The sequence below is a fragment of the Heptranchias perlo genome, chromosome 1 (genome assembly GCF_035084215.1).
Source record: "Heptranchias perlo isolate sHepPer1 chromosome 1, sHepPer1.hap1, whole genome shotgun sequence".
NCBI lineage: Eukaryota > Metazoa > Chordata > Chondrichthyes > Hexanchiformes > Hexanchidae > Heptranchias > Heptranchias perlo.
The window spans coordinates 114,094,077-114,116,373 of NC_090325.1; positions in this window are offsets into that span (position 1 = coordinate 114,094,077).

The following is a 22,297-nucleotide window of genomic DNA, read 5'->3' on the forward strand; positions in this document are numbered from 1 at the left end:
AAGTTCTTTCTTTTGTTTCTTCATTGACATGATTTTCTTCCCCGAAGAAGGCAGGGTGTGCTGGATTTCAAAAGAATGGAACGTGACAAGTTCCACATATCTCACATTGAGACATAGGATACTTTGCATATTGCCACACACAATCTGTACATTCAAGGAGTGTCAGCTCTCCCTGTTGAGGTAGTTGAGGGGACTTTCTGTAGGAGCTGGCAAAGCAAACGGGGATGCCTTCGATTGCATCTTGGAAATGCAGCAGGCCTGTACGATGGCCCTATCTCACTGCTGCCTTGTCGTGATGCCAAAGGTGATAAATTCTCTAGCTCATAACTTTTAAAACAGGTTTTCTTCCCTGTAACATCCAACTCTGCAGCAATTTTGCTCAGCAAACAACTGGCTCTGTCTTCCTAGCGTCCCCCCGCTCTCGGCGACATCGCTCCTCTGGGCTCCCCCCCCCCCCCCCCATGATGACATTACCCACCGGGGCCCCCTCCCACACTCGGCAACATCACCCCACCCAGGATCCCCCCGCGATGATATCACCCACCGGGGCCCCCTCGCCCGCTCGATGGCTTCATCCTACCGCGTTCTGCCTCGTGTTACATTGAAGAATATGGGGTGGGGGGGAGTTAATGACGTAATTTCTGGTGCGTTGGTTTGACCTCCAGAAATAGGACTGACTGGTGGAGGAACAGCTGGGGAGCCAGATTGTGGAGAGAGGCGGGGTTTGTCTGGAAGAGGCTAATCAGGGACTAAAGGGCAGAAACTTGGGGCTCAGGAGAGAGAGGGTGATTGGGGCTCGTGACAGGGGAAGAGAGGGTGACAGGGCACTCGGAGTCAGGTAATGTAACTTGGTGGATAGGGAGACAGGTGACTAGGGCTCAGGACAGGGGGCGAGGATGACAGGGGTTGGGATTGGGGAATTGGGGCTTGAGGAAGACAGAGGGCTGGGGGTGGGGGATGGGGGCTCATGGGGAGAAAGGGAGTCCGAGGAATTGGGGGTCGAGAGGTAGGGGCTCAGGGAGAGATGGAAACTGGGGAATGGGGCAGAAGGGGGAGAGAGCGAGACCGGGGAATCAGGGTTGGGGGATTGGGGCTGAGCTCTGAGGAGAGAGAGGGACTAGGGGTTGGGGGATTAGAGCATAGGCAGATGAGGAGACTGGGGTGGGCATGAGGCCTAGCACTTCCTGCAGTAGTGGAGACAGCATGGTGAGCAGGAGTGGTGCCCAGGGAGGAGCGGCCAGTAAAAGGGTGAGTGAAAGTTGGGGATTTTACTGTGGATAAAAAGTGGAAGATTGTTTTCACTGGTGGACAAATGGGGAACAAGGGGACGAAGATTGAGGATTCTCACTGGAAGAACCAAGGGGGAAGGGCGAGACCAAGGGGTGCTTCACCATAAGTGGCTATTGAGGCAGAGACTAGGACATAATTTAAAAGGAGCAGGAACCCTGGCTGATGTTCCCTCTCTCTCTCCCAGGTCAGTGGGTAGAGATCAGGGTTAGGGTCAGGTTGCCTACCCTCCTGGATAGTCTGGGAGTCTCCAGAAATTGAAGATTAATGTCCAGGAGGCGGGAGCTAGCAACCCAGGAGAATAGTAAAGCTCGCACTTCACATTCGCAGTTTGTACCTGTGTACTTTCTTCCCCTGGTTATGGGTGGCCACCTGGTTCCTAGAACTTGTCACACATCAACTGCTGGCACGAAACCACAATTAAAGATACTCAACAATTACAGGGGACCCAACCTTTACAAGTTAACTGCAATAACATTTGCAAATGGCGGTCAAGCGTCACGTGATCAAACCTCCTGAAATACCTCCAATCAGAGGTGGCAACCTTACTGCCTGCTGGCCTGCTGACTGATGCTCACAGCTGATTAAATTGGCTGATTTGGTGTGGGAGATTTAGCAGCTCTCGGACTTAAGACAGCGATACAGGAAGTAAGCCAGCAGAAATAAATTCTTCCAGAAACCCACAGTTTGTTCCCGAGTAGTAGAAAAACAGCAATTTCTAGGCTTGGGGCAGCCCTGGTATATCCCCGGTCCAATTGCAGGAAAGTGGCAAAGTATTCCTCAAAGGTGCATATACGTCCAAGAAGAAAGTGGAAGCTGCTGCTTGCCAAAGGCACCTATCAAAGTGTATTGACAATCCGGAGTCAGTTAATAAGAATCATAAGATCAGAGTGATTGGGGAACGTCATGTGCACCTTGCGTCTGAATTATACCCTTTAACCCATCTGCTTGTGTTTGTTATTTTACGATATGTATTAACACAATAATAATTTTTTCGTGCAATGTTCTGAGCACTGAGGGATGATTGTGAGTTTCAAATGGCACAGCACAGGACCATTGGAGCTACAGCTCAAAGTGACGATTACCTGAGAGATAACAGCAATGGACATTGTGATTTTGCAAGTTTTTTTTTGGTAGTGGTTTGTTAGTTGATATATTATGGAGTAAAGCTACAGTTTTGTTACTTACACTTTAGTGTGTTTGCAGAAAATAAAATTACATTGGATATTGATTCAGATGTATATGGAAATCATATAAAGTGGTTTATTTTGCTTCAAATGCCTTGTTCCTAGTCCAGCACATTTACACTCACTTTACCATATCCACTGGAACTTTCCATTAGGGCAGAGGAGCACAGATCAATGAGTATCTTAAAAAAACAAAAGCAGAATACTGCGGATGCTGGAAATCTGAAATAAAAGCTGAAATTGTTGGAAACACTTAGCAGGTCAGGCAGCATCTCTGTTTCTCTCTCCACAGATGCTGCCTGACCTGCTGAGTGTCTCCAACAATTTCAGTTTTTATTTTAAATGGGTATCTTTTTCTCTGGAGTGAGGTGACCTCCAAATCTTCAGTTCCCAGCAGTTGCTAATGATTCTGTTACATCTGAATGTGTGCACCACAGGTATCCAAATGCATCTGTTTTATCCTCCTGTTGCACCAAACTGATTAGATAAAATGGAAAATTTTACATTTGTAACGTAAATAAATTTGTGACGTTAACCAATGTGACCATACCAGGTTTTGCCTGTAAGTGAAATTTTCCTTTATATCTCATCATTTGAAACAACACAGTCGCCCTCCTTAACGCAATGGAACTAATTTAGGTCTCTAATGCCTCATAAAGACATGGGGCTCAATTTTACCATGGTGGCGGGTTGGCAGCAGGGGGTGAAGGTGCAGGTGGCAAACCCGCATGAAGAAAACTTACTGTTTCTGACGCAATCGCACGTTGCTTGATAGTGGTTAACATCCTCTCCAGGATTTGCGCCCGGCAGCTAGCCTGATTGACAGGCTGGCTGCCATCAGGAGACGCAACGTTGGGGGGGGGGGGGGGGGGGGGGTGGCGGGAATGAGAGAGAGCGAGACGCCATCCGGCGCTGGAACGGAAGATCGGGGTGGGGGAGAGGGGAAGATCGGGGTGGGGGAGAGGGGAAGATCGAGGAGGGGGAAGGGGAAGATCGGGGAGGGGGAAGGGGAAGATCGGAGAGGGGGGGACATCGAGGGAAGATCGCGGGGGACATCGGGGGGATATCGAGGAAAGATCGGGGGACATCAGGAGGGTGAAGAGGGGGACATCGGGGGGACTTCCGGAGGGTGAAGAGGGGGACATCGGGGTATATCAGGAGGGTAGTGAGGGGAACATCAGGAGGGTGAAGAGGGGGACATCGGAGCGGGAGACATCGGACATCGGTGCAGATTTCAAAGGTAGATTCATTTAGTGTTTTCACTTCCTTGCATGGTTTTTTATTTAATTTATTTAGTTTCTTTTTCCCTGATCCAGCCCTTCACGCCTGGTTTCACCAGGCGTGACCAGGCGTGAATCAGAAGCGGTGGGCAAGTTGCCCAGGTAAGTTAAAAATCTTTCTAATCACTTACTCTGTCACAGGTAAAGTGCATTAAGTACCTCAATGAGGTATATTTGGCTCTTTAAATGTCTTCCCGCTGACTTTAATTGCCAGCGGGATCTCTGTTTTCGGGTGGCCTGCGCGCACACAGTTGGGTCCCTGGGAAACTCGGAAGTCGGCAGGTTGGAGCCAGCTCCCGAACCCGAACTGGATTTCCACAATTTTCAGAGCCCACCCACCCCAACGCACCCGCAAATGCCTCCTAAAATCACCCCCATGCAGTCAGGGCATTGTGGTTTAGAAATATATGCAGTAATAAGTTGTGCTGGATCTCTGCCCATAACCACACAAATTCCCAACTGCAAAAAACATTTCAGGAAGCTTTTCTCAGAAACGGGTGGGAGTTTCATTTTTTTTTAATTGGTTCATGGGATGTGGACGTCGCTGGCAAGGCCAGCATTTATTGCCCATCCCTAATTGCCCTTGAGAAGGTGGTGGTGAGCCACCTTCTTGAACTGCTGCATTCCATGTGGTGAAGGTTCTCCCACAGTGCTGTTAGGAAGGGAGTTCCAGGATTTTGACCCAGCGACATTGAAGGAACGGCGATATATTTCCAAGTCAGGATGGTGTGTGACTTGGAGGGGAACCTGCAGGTGGTGTTGTTCCCATGTGCCTGCTGCCCTTGTCCTTCTAGGCGGTAGAGGTTGCGGATTTGGGAGGTGCTGTTGAAGAAGCCTTGGCGAGTTGCTGCAGTGCATCCTGTGGATGGTACACACTGCAGCCACGGAGCGCCGGTGGTGAAGGGAGTGAACGTTTAGGGTGGTGGAAGGGGTGCCAATCAAGCGGGCTGCTTATTCCTGGATGGTGTTGAGCTTCTTGAATGTTGTTGGAGCTGCATTAAAAAACCAAAAGCAAAATATTGTGGGTGCTGGAAATCTGAAATAAGAGCTGAAATAGTTGGAAACATTCAGCAGTTTAGGCAGCATATGTTAATATGACAATGTGGAGAAAGTGGCCACATTTTGGCGTCAATGCCATTTTCTGGCCTTTACACCATAAGTACACCACTAAGTTGGCTGCCCAGCGTTGTTAGGCTATGCTTTTCAATGCAAATGTAAGGAGTCGCACAACACCAGGTTATAGTCCAACAGCTTTATTTGAAATCACAAGCTTTCGGAGCTTTGCTCCTTCGTCAGGTGAAATGAGGAGGAGTTGCATAAAGGCACAGCATATATAGTCAGAGAACAATGCCTGGTGATTACAGATAATCTTTCTAACTGCCCTTTATCACACCTCGGCAGACAGATAATCACAGCAATCAAAGGAGTGTTCAAACAGGTTAGTCAGGGAAACCTTACATCCAAGAATACTGAGGTGGGGTCACCAGGGGTCAAATGTAGCAGATGTTGGGGTTTGTATTAAAAACAGATAACTTTTTTTTGCTGGAAATCGCAGCAGGTCCGGCTGCATCTGTGTATGGAGAACAAGCCAACTACGACTTGAGTCTGGATGACTCTACGTCAGGTGGGGTTACATGTAGTGTGACATGAACCCAAGATCCCGGTTGAGGCCATCCTCATGGGTGCGGAACTTGGCTATCAATTTCTGCTCGACGATTTTGCGTTGCCGTGTGTCTCGAAGGCCGCCTTGGAGAACGCTTACCCGAAGATCGGAGGCTGAATGTCCTTGACTGCTGAAGTGTTCCCCGACTGGGAGGGAACCCTCCTGTCTGGCGATTGTTGTGCGGTGTCCGTTCATCCGTTGTCGCAGTGTCTGCATGGTCTCGCCAATGTACCATGCTCCAGGGCATCCTTTCCTGCAACGTATGAGATAGACAACGTTGGCCGAGTCACAGGAGTATGAACCATGTACCTGGTGGGTGGTGTCCTCTCGTGTGATGGTGGTATCTGTGTCGATGACCTGGCATGTCTTGCAGAGGTTGCCGCGGCAGGGTTGTGTGGTGTCGTGGACGCTGTTCTCCTGAAAGCTGGGTAATTTGCTGCGAACGATGGTCTGTTTGAGGTTAGGTGGCTGTTTAAAGGCGAGTAGTGGAGGCGTGGGGATGGCCCTAGCGAGGTGTTCGTCGTCATCGATGATATGTTGAAGGCTGCGAAGAACATGGCGTAGTTTCTCTGCTCCAGGGAAGTACTGGACGACGAAGGGTACTCTGTTGGTTGTGTCCTGTGTTTGTCTTCTGAGGAGGTCTATGCGATTCTTCGCTGTGGCCCGTCGGACAAGTCGAGCGTCATATCCCGTTCTTACGAGGGTGTCTTTCAGCGTCTGTAGGTGTCCATCGCGTTCCTCCTCGTCTGAGCAGATCCTGTGTATTCGCAGGGCCTGTCCATAGGGGATGGCCTCTTTGACGTGATCTGTAGTCCTTTCGGGATCTTGCCTGCTTTCTTGCAGCTCTGTAGAAACTTGATGTCTGTGTCAGAGCTGCAAGAAAGCAGACAAGATCCCGAAAGGACTACAGATCACGAACCCACTCAAGTTGACATGCAACACAGACTACGCTGAGAGACTCTGCCTTCGTACCTCTCGCACACTCCGCAACCATCTCGTACATCAGCTCTACAGCAGACGCCGCAACCTCGAAACCAAGATAGAGTCCATACTCTCAACCTGTGCTCAGGACACAGCAGACCAGTTACGAGACACCGCCAAACAGACGAGGCAACAGAACTACACTGCCTACATGCAAACCAAGAGCAGGAAGCTTGAGAAACTCGGCATCACCACCAGCAGCAACCAAGCCTCCCCCGGTACCACAGTTGCAACCACAGGGAAGTCCATCGTCAACTTATCCGACCACACCCTTCAACCAGACGAAATCGAAGTTCTCAGCCGAGGGCTCAATTTCTGCCCCACCACCAAAATGGACCCCATCGGTCTCGCGGCGGACACAGAGGAATTCATCAGGAGAATGAGGCTCCGGGAATTCTTCCACAAATCCCAAGATGTCAGCAGTGAACCCAATGAGACAATCAACGATCTCGTGGAACAGCAGATAGAGGGGTCCGTGGTACAGCAACCGAAGGAGAAAGAGTCAAATTGGACCCCTCCGGAGGGTCGCTGCCCTAAGCTTGACATGTATGCTCAAGCTGTCAGGAGATGCGTCAACGCCAGATTCATCAGCCGCACTCACAAGACAGTCCAGAATGTCACCCGAGCACAACGCAACGCCATCGACGCTCTCAAGACCAACCGCAACATCGTCATCAAACCAGCGGACAAAGGAGGAGCCATCGTCATACAGAACAGAACGGACTATTGCAAAGAAGTATACCGACAACTGGGCAACCAGGAACACTACAGACGGTTACCCGCAGATCCGACCAAGGAACACACCCACCAGCTCAACAAACTGATCAAGACCTTCGATCCAGACCTTCAAAGCATCCTACGCGCTTTCATCCCACGTACTCCCCGCGTGGGAGACTTCTACTGCCTCCCAAAGATACACAAAGCCAACACACCCGGACGTCCTATCATATCAGGCAATGGAACCCTGTGTGAGAACCTCTCTGGATACGTCGAGGGCATCCTGAAACCCATCGTGCAGGGAATCCCCAGCTTCTGTCGCGAAACTACAGACTTCCTACAAAAACTCAGTAACCACGGACCAGTTGAACCAGGAACACTTCTCACTACGATGGACGTCTCGGCACTCTACACCAGTATTCCCCACGATGACGGCATCGCTGCAACAGCCTCAGTACTCAACACCAACAACAGCCAATCTCCAGACGCCATCCTACAACTCATCCGCTTCATCCTGGATCACAATGACTTCACCTTCGATAACCAGTTCTTTACCCAAACACACGGAACAGCCATGGGGACCAAATTCGCACCCCAATACGCCAACATTTTCATGCACAAGTTCGAGCACGACTTCTTCACTGCACAGGACCTCCAACCAACGCTATACACCAGATACATCGACGACATTTTCTTCCTATGGACCCACGGCGAAGAGACTACACGATAACATCAACAAGTTTCATCCCACCATCAAACTCACCATGGACTACTCCTCAGAATCGGTTTCATTCTTGGACACACGAATCTCCATCAAAGATGGGCACCTCAGCACCTCACTCTACCGCAAGCCCACGGACAACCTCACGATGCTCCACTTCTCCAGTTTCCACCCTAACCACGTCAAAGAGGTCATCCCCTATGGACAGGCCCTGCGAATACACAGGATCTGCTCAGACGAGGAGGAACGCGATGGACACCTACAGACGCTGAAAGACGCCCTCATAAGAACGGGATATGACGCTCGACTCGTCAATCGACAGTTCCGACGGGCCACAGCGAAAAATCGCATAGACCTCCTCAGAAGACAAACACAGGACACAACCAACAGAGTACCCTTCGTCGTCCAGTACTTCCCTGGAGCGGAGAAACTACGCCATGTTCTTCGCAGCCTACAACATATCATCGATGACGACGAACACCTCGCTAAGGCCATCCCCACGCCTCCACTACTCGCCTTCAAACAGCCACCTAACCTCAAACAGACCATCGTTCGCAGCAAATTACCCAGCTTTCAGGAGAACAGCGTCCACGACACCACACAACCCTGCTGCGGCAACCTCTGCAAGACATGCCAGATCATCGATACAGATACCACCATCACACGAGAGGACACCACCCACCAGGTACATGGTTCATACTCCTGTGACTCGGCCAACGTTGTCTACCTCATACGTTGCAGGAAAGGATGCCCCGGAGCATGGTACATTGGCGAGACCATGCAGACACTGCAACAACGGATGAACGGACACCGCACAACAATCGCCAGACAGGAGGGTTCCCTCCCAGTTGGGGAACACTTCAGCAGTCAAGGACATTCATCCTCCGATCTTTGGGTAAGCGTTCTCCAAGGCGGCCTTCGAGACACACGACAACGCAAAATCGTCGAGCAGAAATTGATAGCCAAGTTCCGCACCCATGAGGACGGCCTCAACCGGGATCTTGGGTTCATGTCACACTACATGTAACCCCACCTGACGTAGAGTCATCCAGACTCAAGTCGTAGTTGGCTTGTTCTCCATACACAGATGCGGCCGGACCTGCTGCGATTTCCAGCCAAAAAAAGTTATCTGTTTTTAATACAAACCCCAGCATCTGCTGCATTTGACCCCTGGTGACCCCACCTCAGTATTCTTGGATGTAAGGTTTCCCTGACTAACCTGTTTGAACACTCCTTTGATTGCTGTGATTATTTGTCTGCCGAGGTGTGATAAAGGGCAGTTAGAAAGATTATCTGTAATCACCAGGCATTGTTCTCTGACTATATATGCTGTGCCTTTATGCAACTCCTCCTCACTTCACCTGACGAAGGAGCAAAGCTCCGAAAGCTTGTGATTTCAAATAAAGCTGTTGGACTATAACCTGGTGTTGTGCGACTCCTTACATTTGTCCACCCCAGTCCATCACCGGCATCTCCACATCATGGCTACTTTCAATACAAAGTTATTGAAAGGGACAGCCTGCAAATTACAGTGGTGTTTTCATTTTTTTTTGCTGTTTATTTTTGCTCATTTTTGGCCAAGTCTGAGGCTGAATGTGGTTTGTACCATGGGTTTTGGTGCACCCTTAATTGGTTACAGCTACTGATTTGGGCAATGGGTCTCCCTATGGGAATTTCCTTTACTTGTGTTCTTTGAAGGAAGAAGTAATGGAGGAACAGAAAAAGCCAGAAAAGTCAGGTTACATGTTAGGAGGACTGCACTTGTCTGAGGAACAGTATATGTAGAATCTACATTTCACCAGGGATGCTGTGACAAAGTGGCGTAACATGCTGCAAACTGACCTGCTGCCAAACTCCAGGGTTGGCACTGCACTGCCAACAGCTGTCAATTTGAACTTTATGCTTCAGGGTTATTTCAAGCTGCCACAGAGGACATCAACAATATCAGTCAATCTGCACTGTGCAGATGTACTACGCAAGAGACTGACAGAGTTGGCAACTTCATCATTTACACAATAGACAACTGGCAACAGCAGGAGAGGGCCCTGTTTTTCTTTTTCCAACACCCAGTGTGTGATTGATTGCGCACATGCCCATGACCACAAGGGCTACTGTCCCATCAACGTGTAGCTCATCAGTGACCATCTGCATAGGATCATGCAGCTAAATGTCTGCTTCTCCACCAGTAACCAGGATGCCATTATATTTAGGCAATCCGTTGTGGTATTTCATGCGGAAAGATAAGTGCAAAGGAGTCCAAAGTTATCCTCTGCAACCCTGGAAGATTACACCATGGCTGTTCACTATGGTTAATGAAATAAAAAGTTGGGACTGAATTGAGCTATTCAATGAAACATATTTCAAAAGATATTTTTTGGCAAGCCCGTGTTCCATTACAGTTTTGTTTACCCATATCATGAGGGGCAAAGAGTGTAACTGTATGAAAACCAAGGTTAAAGTATGAGGACAGGTTGCATAAAGTTGGCTTGTATTCCCTTGAGTTTAGAAAGTTGAGGGGTGATCTAATTGAGGTCTTTAAAATTGTAAAAGAATTCGATAGAGTAGATACAGAAAAATTATTTCCTCTGATGGGGAATCCAGAACAAGAGGGCACAATCTTAAAATTAGCAAGGCCATTCAGAAGTGAAATCAGGAAGCACTTTTTCACACAAAAGGTAGTGGAAATCCAGAATTCTTTCCCCCAAAAGGCTGTGGATCTGGGACAATTGAAATTTTCAAGTCTGTGATTGACATTTTTATTAGGTAAGGGTATCAAGGATCAAACCAATAAATGGAGTTGAGGTAGAGATCAGCCATGACCTACTTGAATGGCAGAACAGGCTCAAGGGGATGAATAGCCTACTCTTATGCTCCAAGGAATGGAAACATTGATAGCTAGGAGATGGAAAAGGTAGATCTGTTTATACACCTTGAAAGTTGTATTCCTAGGAATACAACTTTCAAGGTGTATAAACAGATCTACCTTTATTCCTAGGAATACAACTCAAAGGAATACAATTCGAAGGAACAGATGAAGAAGTGCAATGGACCAGCTGGAGTTTCTTTTAACAGTCTATGGAAAGCACTCTGGAGAAGAGATATATCATGGAACCTGAAAAGAAGCTATTTCCGCTACCTCCAGCGCGATGCCACCACCAAACACATCTTCCCCTCCCCTCCCCTTTCAGCATTCCGAAGGGACCATTCCCTCCACGACACCCTGGTCCATTCTGCCATCATCCCCAACACCCGCTCTCCTTCCCACAGTACCTTCCGATGGAGGCGCAGGAGATGCAACACTTGTCCTTTCACCTCCTCCCTTCCTGTTGTCCAGGGCCCCAAACATTCCTTCCAGGTGAAACAGTGATTTACTTCTCCTTTTTTCAATTTAGTATACTGTATTCGCTACACACAATGTGGTCTCCTCTACACTGGGGAGACCAAACGCAGATTGGGTGACTGCTTTGCTGAATACCTCCGTTCAGTCTGCAAGCGTGACTCTGACCTGCCGGTCACTTGCCATTTTAATTCCCCGTCACACTCTCACTCTGACCTCTCTGTCCTCATCATCTTACACTGCTCCAATGAAGCTCAATGGAAGCTCGAGGAACAGAACCTCATCTTTCGATGAGGCACTTTACAACCTACTGGACTCAACACTGATTTCAATAACCACTGCTTCCATTTTTTTGTAAACAATTTTACAACACCAAGTTATAGTCCACCAATTTTATTTTTAATCCCACAAGCTTTCGGAGGCTTCCTCCTTCCTCAGGTGAACGGTGTGGAAATACCATTTTCGAATCCTTCGCATTTTAAAATCACAGATTACTGCCCGTTGCCAAGGCAATCACGGTGAGCAGACAGAAAGGTGTCACCTAAAAAGGCCACCGAATATACAAACCCCCAAAAACAAAAAAAAAGAGAGAGAGAGATAAGGAAGACAGTCAATGACCCGTTATATTAAAAACAGATAACATTTGTTCGCTGGTGGGGTTACGTGTAGTGTGACATGAACCCAAGATCCCGGTTGAGGCCGTCCTCATGGGTGCGGAACTTGGCTATCAATTTCTGCTCGACGATTTTGCGTTGTCGTGTGTCTCGAAGGCCGCCTTGGAGTATGCTTACCCGAAGGTCGGTGGCTGAATGTCCATGACTGCTGAAGTGTTCCCCGACGGGGAGAGAACCCTCCTGTTTGGCGATTGTTGCGCGGTGTCCGTTCATCCGTTGTCACAGCGTCTGCATGGTCTCGCCAATGTACCATGCTCTGGGGCATCCTTTCCTGCAACGTATGAGGTAGACAACGTTGGCCGAGTCACAGGAGTATGAACCGTGCACCTGGTGGGTGGTGTCCTCTCGTGTGATGGTGGTATCTGTGTCGATGATCTGGCATGTCTTGCAGAGGTTACTGTGGCAGGGTTGTGTGGTGTCGTGGACGCTGTTCTCCTGAAGGCTGGGTAATTTGCTGCGAACGATGGTTTGTTTGAGGTTGGGTGGCTGTTTAAAGGCGAGTAGAGGAGGTGTGGGGATGGCCATAGCGAGGTGTTCGTCATCATTGATGACATGTTGAAGGCTGCGGAGAACAAGGCGTAGTTTCTCCGCTCCGGGGAAGTACTGGACGACGAAGGGTACTCTGTTGGTTGCGTCCCATGTTAGTCTTCTGAGGAGGTCTACGCGATTTTTCGCTGTGGCCCGTCGGAACTGTCGATCGATGAGTCGAGCATCATATCCTGTTCTTACTAGGGCGTCTTTCAGCGTCTGTAGGTGTCCATCGCGTTCCTCCTCGTCTGAGCAGACCCTGTGTATTCGCAGGGCCTGTCCATAGGGGATGGCCTCTTTGACGTGGTTAGGGTGGAAGCTAGAAAAGTGGAGCATCGTGAGGTTGTCCGTGGGCTTGCGGTAGAGTGAGGTGCTGAGGTGCCCGTCTTTGATGGAGATTCGTGTGTCCAAGAAAGAAACTGATTCTGAGGAGTAGTCCATGGTGAGCTTGATGGTGGGATGGAACTTGTTGATGTTATCGTGTAGTCTCTTTAGTGATTCCTCACCGTGGGTCCATAGAAAGAAAATGTCGTCGATGTATCTGGTGTATAGTGTTGGTTGGAGATCCTGTGCAGTGAAGAAGTCGTGCTCGAACTTGTGCATGAAAATGTTGGCGTATTGGGGTGCGAATTTGGTCCCCATGGCTGTTCCGTGTGTTTGGGTAAAGAACTGGTTATTGAAGGTGAAGTCATTGTGATCCAGGATGAAGCGGATGAGTTGTAGGATGGCGTCTGGAGATTGGCTGTTGTTGGTGTTGAGTATTGATGCTGTCGCAGCGATGCCGTCATCGTGGGGGATACTGGTGTAGAGTGCCGAGACGTCCATCGTGGTGAGAAGTGTTCCTGGTTCAACAGGTCCGTGGTTACTGAGTTTTTGTAGAAAGTCTGTAGTGTCGCGACAGAAGCTGGGGGTTCCCTGCCCGATGGGTTTCAGGATGCCCTCGATGTATCCAGAGAGGTTCTCACACAGGGTTTCATTGCCTGATACGATAGGACGTCCGGGTGTGTTGGCTTTGTGTATCTTTGGGAGGCAGTAGAAGTCTCCCACGCGGGGAGTACGTGGGATGAGAGTGCGTAGGATGTTTTGAAGGTCTGGATCGAAGGTCTTGATCAGTTTGTTGAGCTGATGGGTGTGTTCTTTGGTCGGGTCTGCGGGTAACCGTCTGTAGTGTTCCTGGTTGTCCAGTTGTCGGTATGCTTCTTTGCAATAGTCCGTTCTGTTCTGTATGACGATGGCTCCTCCTTTGTCCGCTGGTTTGATGACGATGTTGCGGTTGGTCTTGAGAGCTTTGATGGCGTTGCGTTGTGCTCGAGTGACATTCTGGACTGTCTTCCGAGTGCAGCTGATGAATCTGGCATAGACGCATTTCCTGACAGCTTGAGCATACATGTCAAGCTGAGGGCAGCGACCCTCTGGAGGAGTCCAGTGAGACTCTTTCCTCTTCGGTTGCTGTATCGCGGATCCCTCTGTCTGCTGTTCCAGATCGTTGATTGTCTCATTGGGTTCGCTGCTGAAATTTTGTGGTTTGTGGTAGAATTCCCGGAGCCTCATTCTCCTGATGAATTCCTCTGTGTCTGCCGCGAGACTAGTGGGGTCCATTTTGGTAGTGGGGCAGAAATTGAGCCCTCGGCTGAGAACTTCGATTTCGTCTGGTTGAAGGGTGTGGTCGGACAAATTGACGATAGACTTCCCTGTGGTTGCAACCGTGGTACCAGGGGAAGCTTGGTTGCTGCTGGTGGTGATGCCGAGTTTCTCAAGCTTCCTGCTCTTGGTTTTCATGTAGGCAGCGTAGTTCCGTTGCCTCGTCTGTTTGGCGGTATATCGTAGCTGGTCTGCTGTGTCCTGAGTACAGGTTGAGAGTATGGACTCTATCTTAGTTTCGAGGTTGTGGCGTCTGCTGTAGAGTTGGTGTACGAGATGGTTGCGGAGTGTGCGAGAGGTACGGCGGCAGAGTCTCTCAGCGTAATCCGAGTTGTATGTGGACTTGAGTGGGTTTGTGATCTGTAGTCCTTTCGGGATCTTGTCTGCTTTCTTGCAGCTCTGTAAAAACTTGATGTCTGTGTCTAAATGCGCGATCTTCTTGGATATCCTTTCCACTGTGAGCCGGCAGTTTGTGGTGTCGATGGTAGCCATGATGTGGAGATGCCGGTGATGGACTGGGGTTGACAATTGTAAACAATTTTACAACACCAAGTTATAGTCCAACAATTTTATTTTTAATCCCACAAGCTTTCGGAGGCTTCCTCCTTCCTCAGGTGAACGGTGTGGAAATAACATTTTCGAATCCTTCGCATTTTAAAATCACAGAACAATGCCTGGTGATTACTGCCCATTGCCAAGGCAATCACAGTGAGCAGACAGAAAGGTGTCACCTAAAAAGGCCACCGTGATTGCCTTGGCAACGGGCAGTAATCACCAGGCATTGTTCTGTGATTTTAAAATGCGAAGGATTCGAAAATGTTATTTCCACACCGTTCACCTGAGGAAGGAGGAAGCCTCCGAAAGCTTGTGGGATTAAAAATAAAATTGTTGGACTATAACTTGGTGTTGTAAAATTGTTTACAATTGTCAACCCCAGTCCATCACCGGCATCTCCACTCCATTTTTTTGGACAGTAGGTGTTGGTAATGGTTCTGCTGTTGCTATTTACAGCTCCTCTTGACCCATCTTTTGTTTCTTTACTTGTCCCATTACCACCCTCCTTGCCCTGCACCCTATCACAGACTTTCCCTTTTGTTCTTTCCTCCCCTCCCTCCCCCACTTTCCCTGGCTCTGTACTTACTTAAAAACTTTTAAATCTTTAACTTCTTCCAGTTCTGACAAATGGTCTTTAACCTGAAACATTAACTCTGTTTCTTTCTCCACAGATGCTGCCTCACTTGCTGAATATTTCCAGCATTTTCTGTTTCTATTTCACTGACAGCTGCTCTGATCAATACAGTCAAGCCTGCTTACATGAATAACTGAAAAAGGAACAAAATGGTTAAGAGAATAAAATTGCCATGCACAAATCTCTTTTCTATCTTTTCCAATAATAGCTGTCCCTATTAAATGAGTAACAGTTAAATAAATAAAATGTTTAAATGAATGACAAAAGTCTGGATTTATTCATTTAAACATTGTACATACTCGCTGAAGGCGGTGTGTTAAGCCCTTTTGGCCAATCAATGTGTTAAACTCTTTTTACAAGCATTTTTGTCTAGGTGTGAAAAGTGCATAGTGATCAATTCAGTGATGTTTCAGAGTCTTTTTCACCTCATCAGGTGGTGGGGCTCAAGCACTTTTGGCAATCAATGCAACAAGTGCCTTTACTTAGGTGTGAAAATTGCTTCATCAGATGTTAATGCTCAAGCTTTGTGATGTTTACAACTTACCCACGTTTTAGCGCCTTTGGCAACAAACTGTGGCCTTGATTTTCACGGAGGTGTGGGGAGTGGGGGGGGGGGGGGGGGAGGGGTGCGGGGGAGCCCGGGAGCAGGCGACGAACCCAGCAAGGTCGGCAAGATCAGTGGGGCCTTATTTGAATAAATCTCTCCAGTGCCCCGCCTAACACCTGTCCAGATTGACTACCTCGTCGGTGGGCGGGAGTGGGCATCTGGCAGCAGTAGGCTGCAGCTATGGACCTGTGTGAACGGTCCCGGCAGTCAGTGGGGGTGGGGCAGGGCGGGGGCTCTGGGTAGGATTGGGAGGGGGGAGAAGACTGTCGGCAAAGATCGGGAGAGGGAGAAAGATCCGGTTCCTGACAGGTTTTGCTCGACAGGGGAAGATGACACGGTCCTCCCTGCCCCCGCTCAGGCCTCAGCTTGAAATTGCAGATCGGGTCCAATGACATCATCAGGAACGATCTGCATATTTAAAGTACATACGAACATACAAATTAAGAGCAGGAGTAGGCCATTCGGCCCCTCGAGCCTGCTCTGCCATTTGATAAGATCATGGCTGATCTGGTTGTGACCTCAACCCTACTTTCCCATCTATCTACTATAACCTTTGACTCCCTTGTTAATCAGGAATCTATCTAACTCAGCTATAAAAATATTCAATGACCCTGCCTCCACCGCTCTCTGGGGAAGGGAGTTCCACAGACTCATGACCTTCTGAGAGAAAAAAAATTCTCCTCATCTCCGTCTTAAATGGGAGACCCCTTATTTTTAAACTGTGGCTCCTAGTTCTAGACTCTCCCACAAAGGGAAACATCCTCTCAGCATCTACCCTTCTAGTCCCCTCAGGATCTTATATGTTTCAATAAGATCACCTCTCATTCTTCTAAACTCCAGGCCCAACTTGTCCAACCTTTCCTCATAAGATAACCCCCTCATCCCAGGAATCAGTTGAGTGAACCTTCTCTGATCCGCCTCCAAAACAATTATGTCCTTTCTTAAATAAGGAGGCCAAAACTGCACACAGTATTCTAGATGTGCTCTCACCAATGCCCTGTACAACTGTAGCAAAACATCTCTACTTTTATATTCCATTCCCCTTGCAATAAATGACAACATTCCACTTGCCTTCCTAATCACTTACCGTACCTGCATACTAACTTTTTGTGATTCATGTACTAGGACACCCAGATCACTATGTACCTCAGAGTTCTGCAATCTCTCTCCATTTAAATAATATACTGCTTTTCTATTCCTCCTGCCAAAGCGGACAAGTTCACATTTTCCCGCATTATTCTCCATCTGCCAAATTTTTGCCGACTCACTTAACCGATCTATATCCCTTTGCAGACTCCTTATGTCCACTTCACAACTTACTTTCCTACCTACCTTTGTGTCATCAGCAAATTTAGCAACCATACATTCGGTCCCTTCATCCAAGTCATTGATATAGATTGTAAATAGTTGAGGCCCAAGCACTGATCCCTGTGGCACTCCACTCGTTACATCTTGCCAACCTGAAAATGTCCCATTTATGCCTACTCTCTATTTCCTGTTAGCTAACCAATCCTTTATCCATGCTAATATGTTACCCTTCTACACCATGAGCTCTTATTTTGCGTAGTAGCCTTTGATGTGGCACCTTGTCAAAAGCCTTCTGGAAATCCAAGTACACCACATCTACAGGATCCCCTTTATCTATGTTGCTTGTTACTTCCTCAAAGAACTCTAACAAATTAGTCAAACACAATTTCCCTTTCACAAAGCCGTGTTGACTCTGCCTGATTGCATTGAGATTTTCGAAGTGCCCTGCTATAATCTCCTTAATAATAGATTCGAGCATTTTCCCTATGACAGATGTTAAGCTAACTGGCCTGTAGTTTCCTGCTTTCTGTCTCCCTCCTTTCTTGAATAGAAGAGTTACATTCTCTATTTTCCAATCTGATGGGACCCTTCCAGAATCTAGGAAATTTTGGAAAATTAATACCAATGCCTCTACTATCTCTGCAGCCGCTTCTTTTAAGACCCTAGGATGAAGTCCGTCAGGACCTGGGGACTTGTCAGCTTTTAGTTCTAATATTTTTTTCAGAACCCTTTCCCTGGTGATTTGTAAATGTTTTAAGTTCCTCCCTCCCTTTCACCCCTTGATTCACAATTATTTCTGTCATGTTATTTGTATCCTCTACACTGAAGACGGATGCAAAATACCTGTTCAATTCATCTGCCATTTCCTTATTCTCCATTATTAATTCCTCAAACTCACTCTCTAGAGGACCAATGCTCACTTTACTTAGTCTTTTCTTTTTTAAATATGAAACTCTTACTATCTGTTTTTATATTTCTAGCTAGCTTTCTCTTACTCTAATTTCTCCCTCCTTATTATTCTTTTAGTCATTCTTTTCTGTTTTTTATATTCTGTCCAATCTTCTGACCTGCCACTAACCTTCGCAGAATTGTATGGTTTTTCTTTCAATTTGATACTATCTTTAACTTCCTTAGTTAGCCACGGAAGGTACGTCCTTTCCCTACAGTCTTCCCGTGGGTCTCCTGCTCACCTGCGCAAAAGAGCAGGTTACTATCGTGCAAGGCGGGAAGGCAGGGGGATCAGAGGGGTAAGTGTCTCTCATTATTTTAACTCCCCCCTGCCTGGTTTCTGCAGTTATTCTCTGTCTGTGAGAATAAACTGGAAAGGCCTCCTCTAAAGAAGAAGGTTCCTTTTCTTGCTAATAAGGTGAAAGTAATTGTAATGCTGAATGGGCCTAAAGTTTCCCAGATTTCCAAAGTGAAATCGTTAAAACAGTTTGGTGTATCACAGTCTTTTTTCAAAATAAGATTTGCTGTGCTGCACTGTAATGTGTATATTGTAATGAAGCAAATGACAAATACACTTTCAGTTATCCATAACAACTGTGTGGCCATTTTTACAGTACTGTAATTGCAATCCAGTTTGCAATTCTGTTGTTAACTTCTTGCCAAACTCCCCTTCAAGTCACACACCATCCCGACTTGGAAATATATCACCGTTCCTCCATTGTCGCTGGGTCAAAATCCTGGAACTCCCTTCCTAACAGCACTATGGGAGAACCTTCACCACACGGACTGCAGCGGTTCAAGAAGGCGGCTCACTACCACCTTCTCAAGGGCAATTAGGGATGGGCAATAAATGCCGGCCTCGCCAGCGACGCCCACATCCCATGAACGAATAAAAAAAAACTTGATACAACAGGTAAAATGAATAAAAGAATAGACCAGGTAAGTGAATAGAATTACTTGGCAAAATCATTACTCATTTAACAGTTTTCCTCTGTACACACACCCAGCATAACTTAGCCAGCCATTTAGTTTCTCAAGATATTTTTACTGACCAATGAAAAAGGGTTCTGTCACGGGGTATTTTATGACATTGTACTAAGAAATAAAGCAATGTTTGCACTGCTCATGAACAACTACTCGCATTTATATAGTGCCTTTAATGTAAGTAAACATCCCAAGCGGCTTCACACGAGACAAAAATTGAGGCCGAGTTAAAGGAGATATTAGGCGTGGTGACCAAAAGCTTTGTCAAAGAAGTGGGTTTTAAGGAGGGCCTTAAAGGAAGAGAGGGAGTTGGAGAAGCAAAGGTGTTTAAGAAAGAAAGTCTTGTATTTATATAGCACCACTCACAGCCTCAGGATGTCCCAAAGCACTTTACAGTCAATGAAGTACTTTTGAAGTGTCACTGTTGTAATGTAGAAAACACGGCAGCCAATTTGCAAACAAGGTTCCACAAACAGTAAAGAAATAAATGACCAGATCATCTGTTTTAGGTGTTGGTCATGGGATAAATGTTGGCTAGGACACCGGGAGAACTTCCCCACTCTTCTTCGAAATAGTGCCATGGGATCATTTACATCCACCCGAGAGGGTGTGTTGGTTTAACATCGCATCTGAAAGATGGCACCTCTGGCAGTGTAGCACTTCCTCAGTCCTGCTCTGAAATGTCAGCCTAGATTATGTGCTCACGTCTGTAGAGTGGGGCTTGAACCCACAACCTTCTGACTCAGAGGTGAGAATACTAACACCGAGCCAAGGCTGACACCTAAAGGAGGGAATTCCAGAGTGTGGAGCATAGACAGCTGAAGGCATGGCTGCCAATAGTGGGGCAAAGGGGCAGGGGATGCACAGAGGCCAAAATTGGAAGAACTTTGGAACTGGAGGAGAGTTCTCGGGTGTGGAGGTTGTAGGGCCAGAGGTAGGTAGGGGCGTTCCAACGATCACGAAGGCCGGGCCCCAGGACAAACAAGTAGAATCAGCTATAACCAGTTGGAGCTTTTCTGAGGTAAAGGTGGATCCTATTGCTGGCCGGAGACCGGTCTAATAGCCTTTTCCAGTAGGATGAAAACTATTTTTTTGCAGCGGACATGGCGGCCAGAGCTTCCCGAGCACCTGGGCACAGGGGGCGAAACACCATCGGGCTGACCGCAAGAACGGGTGAAGAACCTTGCCGCGGCAACGCAGCGTCTTCTCGAGCCTGTGGATTCAAGGCCGCGGACATCTTCTGCCTGCAGGACCTCCCGAGGAGCGGATCCTTCGACCTGACCTTCAGGGATGTCGCCTGATGCCTGATGATGCTCCGGGCCTTCAAGGAGAAGGAGAAGGAAGCCCCGTTGTCGCTTCTCACTGTGGAGCCGCTCTTCGCGCTCCCGCTGGAGAAGGAACGGACGCTGATGGTCCACATGTTGAACCCGCATATGCCCATCATGGATGTGCTGATGCTCCTCAAGAGCTATGTGGACGGAGCGATCGGAGCATCGACATCGCGACATGTTCAGGACCTGGACGAGCAAGAGGAGCATCAAGGTGACGCTGAGGGTGGATGCCAATGGAAGCATCGTTCACCTCCCATCAAGTTTCGCGATTGGGATGAGTTGTGCGTATGTGGTGTACCAGGGGCAGCCCAGAATGTGTCGCTGCTGCGAACCCGGGCACGAGGCGGCCTCCTGCAAGGCGGTGATCTGCAGGAACTGCAGGAAGGAGGACCACCAGACACTAGACTGTCAGGAGGCCAAGGGCTGCAACTTGTGTGGAGAGGCTGGTCACCTGTACAAGACCTGCCCAAACCGCAGAGACAGCTATGAGCGGGCAGCGAGAGGCAACGCAGGAGAAGAGAGCAGCAGTCGTGGCTGCCCCTGTGGTCCCCGTGAAACAGCCAATGATCAGGAGGAGGACAAAGAGCAGGAGGGGAGCACCGAGGAAACTAGCCAAAACCCGACACTCAGCCCCAGGACTCTCTCTGAGCACGCAGAGTCGATGGAAGGTGAACTAGGGGTGGAAGAAGGATGGACCACGCAGGAAAAGAGAAAGAGGAAGTCCCATAGGACCAGAGGAATGAACGCCAAGGATGGGACCAGCAGCAACAGGTGCTTAGAATCCCCTACGGACAACAGCGGCCACTCCTCAGCTAATGAAGAAGGAAAAGGATGGAAACCCCACCTTCATCAAAGGAAGAGGCAAAACACGATAGTGATCAGTGACACCGTCCGCATGTTCCAGCTCCAGGAGCTCGGGAGCAGTAACACCCAGCTCCGGGGCACCGGAAGCAATGACGCACCCAGTGCAACCCAACTCCGGGACACCGAGAAAAGTAACACGAAGAGTGAGGTCCTCCAATTCCGGGAAACTGGGAGCAGCACGATGGTCGCGGAAAGCGAACCACCAGCGAAGGCCGAGGAGCCGGACCTTGTTGTGGATCTCACGGACACACCACTCCACGAGACCGCATTGTCGACACCCCGAGCGCGGATACTTCCCCAAAGGACCGTCCAGAAGTTCCTGAACACCACTCGAATGCAGAATCCGGACCGAGGGTTGGAAATGGAGGGTAACGTAGAACCCGGACTGATATAATTTTATGACATTAATGTTTGTCCTTTTGTATTTTTAAAATGGATTTAAAAATTGCATCCATAAACGTGCGTAGTATTAAATCGACTACGCGATGTGCTGCGACCCTGAACTACCTGTCCAGGGTCAAGAGGGACCTGCTGTTTTTGCAGGAGTGCGGGATCCCTCAGCACCTCAGCAACCGCCGGCAGTGGTCAAGCATGTGGACTATGGGGCAGTCAATCTTGTCAGGAGGCAACGATAGTCGTTCCTGGGGCCTAGGGATTCCGCTGAGAGGAGGCCAATTCACCATCACCGAGGTTAAGGAGGTGGTGGGTAGCTGCCTGCTCATAGCAGATGTTCCCGATGCTGCTGACGACCTCCAGGCCAGTTGTTCTCGCCGGAGACTTCAACTGCACCACTGATGTGGCTGGACGATCCAGCAGGGCTGACGGAATACTGGACACCACGTCCAAACTCCTAATAGAAGCGGTGACAGACGCAAAGCTTCGCGACTTCTTCAACAACCCTGCAGACGAAGAGCTGCAGAGATACACCTGGTCCAGGCCAGACAGGGGTCCGTCCATTCCAGGATAAACTTCCTATTTGTGTCCCCAATGCTCAAGGTCAGCTCCACTGACATCCAGTCGGTGTTCTTCTCTGACCACTGCCTCCTACTG